A 12,031-nucleotide genomic window follows, 5' to 3' on the forward strand; every position below is an offset into this window, starting at 1 on the left:
ATCTACGGTGATTTTTGACAAAGATAACGTAGACGTCGATGATTTCAAGTATCCAAAAACACAGGGTTTGATGGAGTTACTGATTGCAAAGCAACCTGATCAAAGTTTAATCACTTCCAATGATCTGCCGCTTACGCACTTTTACCCCCCCACGGGCAAAATCAGTCTAACTTCAAAGTTTTATATCCCTGGTAGAAATTAACGTACAGAGACGCGCGTGGGTGCGTTTGAAAGGTCTTTCGGAGAGATTTCAAATGATATGATTCACGGTTGCCATCGATTGTTTTTTTAAATTTTGCAACAATTATGCAAAATTGAAAATTCTGAAATTTTTTTATTATTTTTGACAATTAGCCAATTTTGGAAAAAAAATAGTACGAAAATTTGAAGTACACCATTTTTTAGCTATTACCAAGCCCTATCTGAATCACTCATCAAAAATTTATTTTCGTCAAATATGACGCGCGCACGGGCATTTTTTCCTGGAAGTGACAGTTTTTTTCAACATTTTTTATCTCCGTCAAATTGTAATAATCGAAAAAAATTTATAGGAGAAAAAATGTTTGTTTTTTCACGTAGAATACTGCAATAATTATTTTTTTGGTTTTTCGAAAAATTTTTTTTTTCGGTTTTTTTCAATTTTTTTTTCTCACAGTCGGTACGCTAAAAAGATGAGAAACCACAAAAAAAAATTTTTTTCCACCCATTCAATAATACTACATAACAAGTATCGTAAATTACATAAAAAAAAAAATCTTTTTTTTTTCGACCTTGAAAAATAATTTAAACCGAAAAAAGAAATTTTTCGAAAAACCAAAAAAAAAATTATTGCAGTATTCTACGTGAAACAACAAACATTTTTTCTCCTATCAATTTTTTTCGATTGTTACAATTTGACGGAGATAAAAAATGTTGAAAAAAACTGTCACTTCCAGGAAACAATGTCCGTGCGCGCGTCATATTTGACGAAAATAAATTTTTGATGAGTGATTCAGATAGGGCTTGGTAATAGCTAAAAAATGGTGTACTTCAAATTTTCGTACGATTTTTTTTCCAAAATTGGCTAATTGTCAAAAATAATAAAAAAATTTCAGAATTTTCAATTTTGCATAATTGTTGCAAAATTTAAAAAAACAATCGATGGCAACCGTGAATCATATCATTTGAAATCTCTCCGAAAGACCTTTCAAACGCACCCACGCGCGTCTCTGTACGTTAATTTCTACCAGAGATATAAAACTTTGAAGTTAGACTGATTTTGTCCGTGGGGGGGTAAAAGTGCGTGAGCGGCACTGTAATTGGTCCGTTATTTGGTTTGACTAAAAATAATACAAAAGGAGGCGAGGGGCTGCTACAGACGACTGGTACGTCTTTGCCTACCTACAAGATTGCGCGAAACAATACTTCTATGGATTACGTATACTGGGATGATCCGAATGAGCTCGTTGATCGTCTTCGATTGTTATTGGCTGAGCAATCAGCTGGTAACAATAATCACATCAACGAAATTCATTCGATAATCGAAGAATTACGCTAGGGTGGATATGTATATACTAAGAGCACACCTATCGTTCGAGCATTATCAAAATGAACGTCGACGTATTCGGACGTAAATATAAAGAGCAAGAAGTCCACGGTCTCCGCGGTCCGTCCGGTATTGGGTTCAAGCTCACGAGCGAGTACCATTACGATCTAGAGAATGAAAGATTGGAAAATCTTGCTCCTCCGCGGAATGCTAAAGATGCTATAATTTGGGAAACTGCGGAAAACATCGTTCAGATGGGAATCAAATCTACGAGAGACGTGATCGCACGATTAAGGAGTGATGTTGAGGATTTGGATGCAATTATCAAAGAGGAATTACCACGAATGAAGTCAAGTATTGAAAATTTAGAAAACAGTCGATTAGATGGAAGCGGTGGTGGAGGAGTTGCACAAACCAACGAGACGTAATTATCCAAGACGAAAGTACGACGTTCGAGGTATCGATGAGATGTGGCAAGCCGATCTCGTCGATATGCAGGCCTATTCTAGACAAAATCGCGGCTATACGATTGGCTTCTCACGATAATTGATAATTTTTCCAAGCACGCGTGGACTGTGGCAGTGAAAAGGAAAACCGGTCGCGATGTGACAGCGGCCATGAAATCTATTTTAGCGAAAGGTAGACGGCCAAAGAATCTTCATACGGATAGAGGCAAGGAATTCTACAATGCAGATTTTCAAGCTCTCGTGAAAAAATATAATATCAATCTGTATTCTACCAATAGTTCGCTCAAAGCTTCGATATGCAAACGATTTAATCGCACGTTGAAGAACGCTATGTGGAAAAAGTTTAGTCTCCGTGGGAATTACAAATGGTTCGACGTACTACCGGAGCTCACAGCTGCTTACAATAATCGCAAACACAAAACTATTGGTATAAAACCTATCCAAGTTACAGCGGCGAATCAAGCTCAAGTATTAAAAAAATTTATACAATACGTGGAAAGAAAAAGAGAAAGAAGAAAGCCAAAGTTCAAAGTTGGCGACAAAGTCAGAGTGAGCAAAGCGAAGTAAATATTTGAAAAGGGATATACACCAAATTGGTCAACGGAAATATTTACAATTGTGCGCGTGGCACCAACAAATCCAACTACTTATCATTTGAAAGATTATCAAAATAAGCCTTTCCTAGGTGGCTTCTACGAACAGGAACTTCAGAAAACCAAATATCCCGACATCTATCTAGTGGAAAAGGTTATGAAGAGGCGTGGTAATCGAGTTTTCGTAAAATGGTTAGGATTTGATGATTCGCACAATAGTTGGATAAATAGAACCGAATTGTAGAGAAAAAAAAAGAAAAACTATGTAGATTGAAGAATTAATAAATAAACACACACACACACACACATATTTTGATTTGAAAAAAATATAAAGGAAGTTTATTCTCTTCTTTTTTCTTGTTATGCGTACATTGATATACATATATTTATGCAGTTGTAAATTCTATACAACCATTACCCTTATGGCTGAGAAATAAAATAATAATAAATAAGTTTATTAGCGTAATCCGACATATCGTTGAACAGCTTTTCATTCACGATCAGTGCACTCGATATCTTGTTTGGTAGAAACAGCTGAAACTCCTCGTTTACTTCGACTACGATTTTTACCGTATCGCGTTTCAACTTGATTGAGTCTGGTGATCATATACTTGGATTCTGTGTCCAATTCACGAATCTTCATAGTGGGTTTGAATTGATTACAAGCTAAATTATTCAGCTGCGCGAGATCCATCTGTAGAAAAAAACAATGATATTTAAACTCGGTTGACTTGAAATAAAACACACACACATACAAAATCACAATTATCTCGTGTAATTTTATTTTTTAATCACGGAAATTTTATTTTTTTCTAATTTTATCGACAAACCGAGCTTCCAGTAACTTACTTTTCCTCGGTGCAAGTTGACTAAGAATGAAATTGGAAGACTGCTGCTGCTGCTCGCTACTCGTCGTCAACGTTGCTGGTAACTTTGTCTCGATAAGCATAAGTTGCGAAGCCTCGGGTGTCGATTGATATAACCCGTCCCCCACTCCGCTCTTTTTCAGCGACGGCGGCTCGACAGCGGCGGCGGCGGCCGGCGGCTCGACGGCGGTGGTTGGCGGCTCGACGGCGTCAGCTGGCGGCTCGAGGGCGGTGGTTGGCGGCTCGACGGCGTCAGCTGGCGGCTCGACGGCGGTGGTTGGCGGCTTGACGGCGTCGGCGGCAGCAGCAGCGACCATTGGCTCGACTGCGATCATTCCCAACGCCTCTATCCGCCCCTCCCTCTTCACCAATGGAATGCCGTAATGGCCTCAAGGAAGCGTATCGGTGGTTCCGGGCAGCAAGAAGCGTTTATCGTCGTGCGCGCTGAGCGCGATCTTTGTTTGTCTCTCGCTGTACAATTGATGATGACGCGATCTGATGGACTTTTGCTGTCGGCTCAAAATCACATTTTCTCGGAGACATTTGACGTAGTCAGCGAACGTAATCGTGGTATTCAGCACCGAATTCTTGATCCCCTTTGCCTTCTTTATGGCATCTCTATTCCTAACTCTCACGCTGTACATTTTGCTTCTGAGTTCCACGAACTCGAGCATGAGCATTCCGGCGTTCTCGTCCTTCATCTTGCCGACCACCTTCTTATTGGCTCTGGGTATCGCGAAGCGATTCGACTCTGGAAAATTCGACGTATCGAATTCGCGAATATCACGACGCATGACCTCGTACATATCTACATTGGTGATCTCGTATACGAGACTGTCCGTGTCGGTGTACAGAAGCTTGCAACGCTCCTCGCCAACGGCGGCACCGCGCATGTAGTCGTAGTAGAATCGATACACGAGCGTCTTGGACAAGTCGAGAACAGCGAGACCTATGTAAATGGTTTTTCTCACGGTGATTTCCGTACGCAACAGTTGAATCGCCACCAGTTCGCCGTCGAAAATGTCGCTACTGTGGAAATTTGGTCGAGCTATCAGAGCCTCAGCACCGTATCACCCCTCCCACTTGTTCACCAACTTCACGTCGATGTGTTTCTTCTCGTTTTCCATGGTCTTGCCGTACACCGCATTGTTGAACAGTTTGTACAGCATTTTTTCGAATTCGTTTGCCGCTCGCTTACGCAACTCGCTATTCAAATAGATGTACGTCTTGAGCCATGGGCTCTGCTTAAACTTTAAAACCCGATGGATCTTCGCGAGGTGCAAGCCATGCCCTATTGCTTGTTTCAGAGCTCTGTAGTGGATTGCGTAACGCTCCTTATTATGGAGAGTCGTCATGAGCTTTTTCTGTTTGGATCCCGAAGCGGCTTTGTGCTCTGGACAAAATGGCATATCTCTGTGCGCATCGTGAATTTCTTCTGGATACTCCAAATCCACCTCGAGTATGTAACCGAAGGCTGAATCATCGGGAATATCGAAGGAAAAGTTGGCGGCGACGGCGTCAATGTCGCACCATTCGAAATCACCGAGTGGAAGTGGCTCGGTCATACTCCAACTGTAAAGGTTATTGACGTCAAAATACATCAAATATTTGTCATCTTTCTGTGGATCGTAGTTGTCGTCGTCGTCGTCGTCGTCGCCCATGTATGGATTGTTCGCGGCAGCGTACCTATTGCAACACTGGCTAACTCCACCGCGAATGCCGCGTTCGACAAACATGAGCATGTCGATATCCGTCAAGAGCTCCAACCTTACACCAGTATACTTCAACATGGCGTCCCAATTCAATCCGGGCGTCGTATAGTAGTGGGCCGAATCCAAACGATACGCCGTTCGACACTTGGCTCTGAAATTTTCAAAAACTTCGGCCAACAAGAGAACGTCCGTCTTGAGATACAAATCCGAATAGTTGCCGAGATCGGCGATGTCGAACCATCTCCAAACGTTCTCCGCGTAACTGTACTCCTCGTCGCTGATATCCGAATCGTACAGACTGCTGTAAAAATCTTGCTTTCATGGAAGCGTCGTCATCTCCTCGAGTTTTGTAAACGACGACACATAGTCATACGGAAATACACCTTTTCTCTTGAGTAGGGCAATCTGCGGCAGTGTGTATCCGTTATCTTGCTGAAAATGTCGCTCTATAATATCGTGTTTTTCCAATCACGACGATAGTTTGTCGAGCGAAGACGCCATAAATCGAAACGAATCGACGAAACGCAGCTTTATATCGGTACCTTCCACGTACTTCGTAAAAGATATGTATTTTTCCTTGGTTTGAGGAATGAGGCTCACTCGACCGGGAAATTCGTTCGCAATTTCCCGGATGAATAGATGCGCATCGTATCCGCTGAGATTGTGAAAAAAACGGGTATAGTTCGCGATTCTTGATAAGCAATGTTACACGTGGTGTGAGCAGCTCCACGATACTTTCCCGTAAAGTGACAATGATCGCGAACTTTTCTGTCTTTTTTTTTTCTCGACAAAAGGCCTATTACATATATCACATAGCGTAGCACGAAGAAAGCTAAATGCCTCTTGGAATGTTAAATTTTCCATAGGCTGCGGGCTTCTGTACAACTCTTGCAGATACTTGGCCAAATCGTGAAGATTGCGAACGAACCACTTGGCCGGACCAACGTCATCGACGGTTTTCTGTCTGTAGCTTCGATAACGCGAAAGAGAGTCATCGTAGCTACACTTGACAAAAAAGCCAATGCTGTACGGTTTGTGACTTGATAGACCCGCTCGTCGTTGGACACCGCTTCCACAAGACTCTCAAAATCGGCGTACACGACGAACGGTACCGCGCACTCATTTTTAAAGTTTTCAAATTGTAAATATTTATCCTTGCCAGTGGGAAGCACAATTTTACACATATTCACATTTTTACAGTCGATCTCGTGCGTTTTCAATCTCTCTTCAGTTAGAAAATAGTGCAAGCAACGATCGCATATGTACGACTTACATTTGCGAAATGACAACTGTCGATACATCAATCGAGATAAGTCTTTTATCCAAACGTAGTGCACTTTGTATGGTATACCGGAACGTTCCATTTGCTGCTGCTGCTGCTGCTACTGCTTTTCGTTCACATCGATATAATAATTTTCCACTAGAAGAAGATTCACGTGCCTGTCTTTTTTCTCATCGGTCAAATGTTGCGGCAACACATCGTAGGATCCATTATTCAAATTTAAAAAGTACACGTTCACTGAAACGTTGTTTTGCTTTTCAAATTTCACGACTTCTTTCGGGTGTACCGGAAATGATAGATTTTTGAAATTATATTTATCTTGATGAGCAGTATAGGCAGTGACACGGCATGCATTCCTTGCGACTGGATGTAACGCCGAAAGGATGGCCCATTTGAAGCATTCGTTGTCGTTGTTCCGCACGTTCACACAGGCTCTCTTTCTTTTAATAGGCTTGGGCAATTCAACGTAAGAACCAGCTCTCATAGGATTATACTTGCTGATATTTACGGTTAAGTTCAATATAACGCGAAGAGACCAGCCTGAGTCTTGCTCTTGAAATTCTTCCGTGCTCTTACTGATTGGTTGTAAAACGTTTTCGACGAACCACTCGTCTATGTCTGTGGTTAGGTATATCGGCGCCATCTTTGTATTGAAATGCTTCACATCGAGCTTTTCATCGCAATTATTCTTTTCGACTGCATACTTGGCATCCAGTACGGCATTAACTTTTAAAGAACTATGTTTCTTCAAGGTCTCCTTAATTTGAGCATGGAATAATGGTTTGGCATGCCTCAAAAACGCATTTAAATCCAGATGTTTCAGATTGGTTATCACACCAGTCTTTATTCTACCTTTCAACGCATTATTGTTGTCGTTCCAGTGAACTGTTGAGTCTTTAGCTGGATTAACAAAAGCCGGTGTAGTGGTAGTAGTAGTAGTAGTAGAAGTAGTAGTAGTAGTAGTAGTAGTACTAGCCGGTTCGAGACCTTCATCAACTACATCCAAAATAACGAGAGGTTCGTATATGGATTGTTCGCTATGCTTGCTCACCACAGGTTCGGCAATCGATGAGGTGGCAATGGGAGCTGTGCCAACAGCCTTCTTTTGTATTCGTTTAGCAGATGTAAAACGCTTCTAATCATGCACATAGCTGCTTGCAGCTTCTGTTTGCCAGACACGATCAAGCTAGGCGAACGAGAAAGCTCATCGGCTTTGCGCAAACCAATGAACCCAGTGTTAACCATCTTTCGATGCCTTCGACACTAGCATAACCTGCATTCGCCAGACGATGTGCGTGCAAGAGCAACAAAGCTGTGTTCTTGAAATACTCAGCCATGATGCTAGTTACTCAACTGAGCAGATTTGACAAATCCATCGCGTTATATTCATTACTCGTCAATGCTGATTGGTTGGAAAAAGTATGGGGGGGGGATGGACGATTGTGATTGATCGAAAAATTATAATCAACAAGTGCAAGCTCAGTATAATAAGACATTCATTCGTCTGTATTGACGCAGTCGTCGCCGTCGATTCCTTAGTTACTACGATGGATTTTGTTGTAGACGTACAGGGCTTCAAAACTACCTTAAACGAATTCGTATTCAAGGAGATTGCTGTTTGTCCTCTGGAAGAAGATCCAACTCCATCGGTGCTTCTGTTTAAACCACCTTACCCATGGGAGTGGTTATTAAAGAAAAATCAGTGTGAAACCCGGTGGTTAGCGAGAAATTTTCATGGTATTCCGTGGGAATCTGGCGATTTACCGTACGACGATCTTGGAAAAATAATGAAAAAAACCCTTTTTGGAGCAACTATTTTTGTCAAAGGTCTTGAAAAAACAAAATGGCTGAGAAATTTGTTGACCAATGCACAGTAAGTGTCTTTTCGTCGCGTATCATTTTAAAGAGAAAAAAATGATATCCAGTGATATTTTTTTTACAGAACGACTGTGGTTAACGTTGAAGATTTGGGTTGTCCATCACTCAAGAATCTTTTAAACGATAGCATTTCCGTATGCAGTAACCACAACGCGTATCTATCAAATCCACCGTGTGCCTTTAAAAACGCGCTGGCTATCAGTAGATGGATGCTCGCTCACAAAAGTCGTGATATGTAATTTGATTTTTTAAAATCTAAGTTTGAAAATAAATTTAAAAAATTAACGTATCGATCAATCCTTGTTTTTTACTCACTTATAATATATAAATTTTAGAAACAAAAAAAAATTTAACATTAAAATACAAAAAAAATATTAGATTAAAAGAGAAAAAAATACACAAACATTTTTTAAAAATAATAGGAACTTTATTAAAATCAAACAAGAACAAATTTACGCAAAATAAGCATGAACGCGTTTGGTAATAGTTTGACGACATATTGGACAATCGTCAATTCTTGATGCACATTCCATGCGTACAGTGATATGTCCACAAGGTAAAAAAAGTACAGCGACCATATCATCCAAACCTATCTTACATCTGGTAATTTCAAGTTGACGCAAAATATTGCCTATATCTCGCTGCGACTTTTCAACCCTTTCGCGAATTTTATTCATTTTTTCATTTTGTTTATCGATACTCTTTTTATAACCGCGTACAAATTCTTCGCAAACAGATACCATACCAACAGTTGCATTTGCTATGGTTTTCGAAGCACATTTCTCCGTAAAATGTAAATCGGAAAAAAGCTTTGTAACAAGACTCTCAATCGATAACGATAACGCAGGCTCGTCTGTACTCGAAGGTGGGCTAGTTGTTGCGCACGCTGTAGCTGCCCGATACTCGAGCTTATGCGGTCCACAAACATCTTTACTTTTTCTTCGAGGAGGAGGTACCGGTACGGGGCTCGATCCAATCGGCACATTGCCGCAACTTCTGTTACGAATGAAAAAACAGCCACCATCCCAGCGCTTATGTTCCGTCATAGGGTCGTCACCTTCTTCCCAACGACAGACTTCCATACCACATTTAAAACAGCGCACTTGATTGATCTGCCCCGTATAATAAAAGCCGGCCGCAGCAAGATCTGCTGGTCGTACGTGTGCGCATGTCCATTGAGACGTGAAGCTATCCAGCCTCGCTTGCTCAAATCTGCACAAATAAAAAAATATTAAAAAAAAATATATAAAGTATGTTCTATAAACAAGAAAACAAATAATTACCTATAGTCAATCTTGTTGGAGCTCATTGTAGAATGTTCGTATAATCTTTTTTTCTTTCACACTTTACACTAGTTCACTCTGGATGCGAATGCGACTGCTGATGAGATGCAGCTCATTTTTATAACGGACCATTGAGATTTCCCCCTCCATCCTTCATTAAAAAAATTCCATACATGCCATACGTGCCATACATTCCATTTATTCCATACATGCCATACATTGCATAAAAAAAATTCATTTAATTTTTATGAGTTGTACATACACGTACGCGCGCGTATCCGTATGTAAAGCAAACAAGTTGTGGGGAATTGACTCAACGGCCTATGCGAGTGACGTTATTTAAAACTGTCGCATATACGCACTGATTTTTAGAGACATTTTTGTTGTTGTTATTTTTAATAACGATATTTCAATTATTTTTAATTAAGAAGAAATTACCTGTCCTTTCTGTTGAATTTAATTGTTGACAATTTACATATAAATAATTAGTAACATTATTTATCGAATTTTTTTCTCGTAATAATCTTTCGGTAATAGACATAAAGGAGAATCGAACCTAGCCTCCTTTGCAGCTATACGATAGTGCTCTACCGTCTGAGTCATTGTCGCTCTTTATAAATATAGTACATACTAACTGTATATTACTTTATGATTTAGGAAAAAAATTATCATTTTTTAGTATTATTTTGTACACTGAATTAAAGGAACTATTTTTAATTTTGTATATTTTTTAACTAATTAAAAAAAATACTTACCTTATACTTACCTGCTCGTTTCGCTGAAAATGGAGGGGGTAAGAATAAAGAAAAACACAAGGTTGAATTTATTCGTAATTTCAAATTGTTATTGTTTTAGTACTTACCTTTGCGGCTACGATATATTTGCATATACGTTTGAATAGCACTTAAAAGTGCTGATTTATTAAAAAAATTATATAAGTTTTTTATTAAACAAATAGTTAGTCAATGTTATATTTAGCCATACGTTTGAATAGCACTGAAAAGTGCTGATTTGTAGAAAAATAATATAAGTTTTTTATTGAAAATTTAGCACTGAAAAATGCTGTTTTCAATTTATCTGATCTGATCATGATATCGATTAACTGTCGGGATTGTACAGCTTCGTCAACTTGAAAAAAAAAAGTGGCCCAGAAAAGGGCCGATCGTTCGTTCGCTGCAACTTGTCACTACCAACGGCTTGCCACCACCTACTCTTCGTCCGTTGCGTGAGAAAAAAGAGTGTACGCGCTATCGCGATCCTATATTAATACACATTGGCGTCTCTTCTCCGCACTAATCACATTTTCATTAGCTACTCCCACCACTAATTATGATCGTCTTATGCGTGCGACAAAATCAGTGCTGTCGCGTAGTCTCGCGTCCCTACTCCCAAATCTTCGACCAATGACCGAAACGCGGCTAGTGTTTCGAAAATGAATAAAATTCGACCGCCTTGCAACGATACGTCATTGTGATTTAGTGAAGTGAGTGATGAACTGTTGGAACAATTGTTTTCGTCGGACGATGTGTCGTGGCAAGACGCATTAAATCAAGCCATGGAAGCATTTGGCGAGGACGTCGATCTTTCCGAAGATGATGAAGTCTTCGGATTGATATATTTACCAGCACAAGAAGCAGCGATGGACGAAGTCGTCGAGCAGCCGCGAACACCTTCGCCGAGGAGAAACGACGACGACGACATCCACGAAGCGGCAACAATTCAGATGCCGCTGACACCTCCACCTACAATAATATTGTAAGTACCTATTTTTTTCATTCTCTTTTACTCTCTCTCTCTCTCTCATTCTATTTTTTATAATATAAAGAACAAAATCATTGAAATGTAAATAGATATGTTCTTAGTATTATAAAATTTTATATATAATTAATACCATTATACTAAAACACAATTATATATCTAATAATATTGTATTAATAAATTGATAAAATTTTATATAGATAATTTATCAATTTATTAATGTAAAAGTATTATTCGTTATATGATATGTATGTACGTGTGTATATGAGAGAGAGAGAGAGTATATACTCCAATTTTAAATTTAACATTCTTTTCTCTCACCTACTTAAAATTTCTTGTTTTGTTTTTTTGTATGGCATTCTTTTTTTACGATGTCCGGTTTTCGTCGTCGTAGTTGTTATCGGCATAGTATACTGTTACTATCACAGTTTTATTATGCAGGGAATTTTAGTATAAATACAAGTGTTTCCTATTACAGCAGGCATCGGTCGCCACTTGAATTACCGCCACCGTCTCCATGCTCCTGATCGTCTTCAACGGTGAAGTGTAAGTTGAATATTTATTAAATTTTTAATATTTTTATTATACAGATAGATATATGAAATGATTTTTTTTTTCAAATAAAGAATCTTTTTTTTTTTTGCAGGTCTGATGACGATGACGACGA

The sequence above is a fragment of the Phymastichus coffea genome, unplaced genomic scaffold, assembly GCF_024137745.1.
Source record: "Phymastichus coffea isolate CEN01 unplaced genomic scaffold, Cenicafe_Pcof_1.1 PCOF00006, whole genome shotgun sequence".
In the NCBI taxonomy this organism is placed as follows: domain Eukaryota; kingdom Metazoa; phylum Arthropoda; class Insecta; order Hymenoptera; family Eulophidae; genus Phymastichus; species Phymastichus coffea.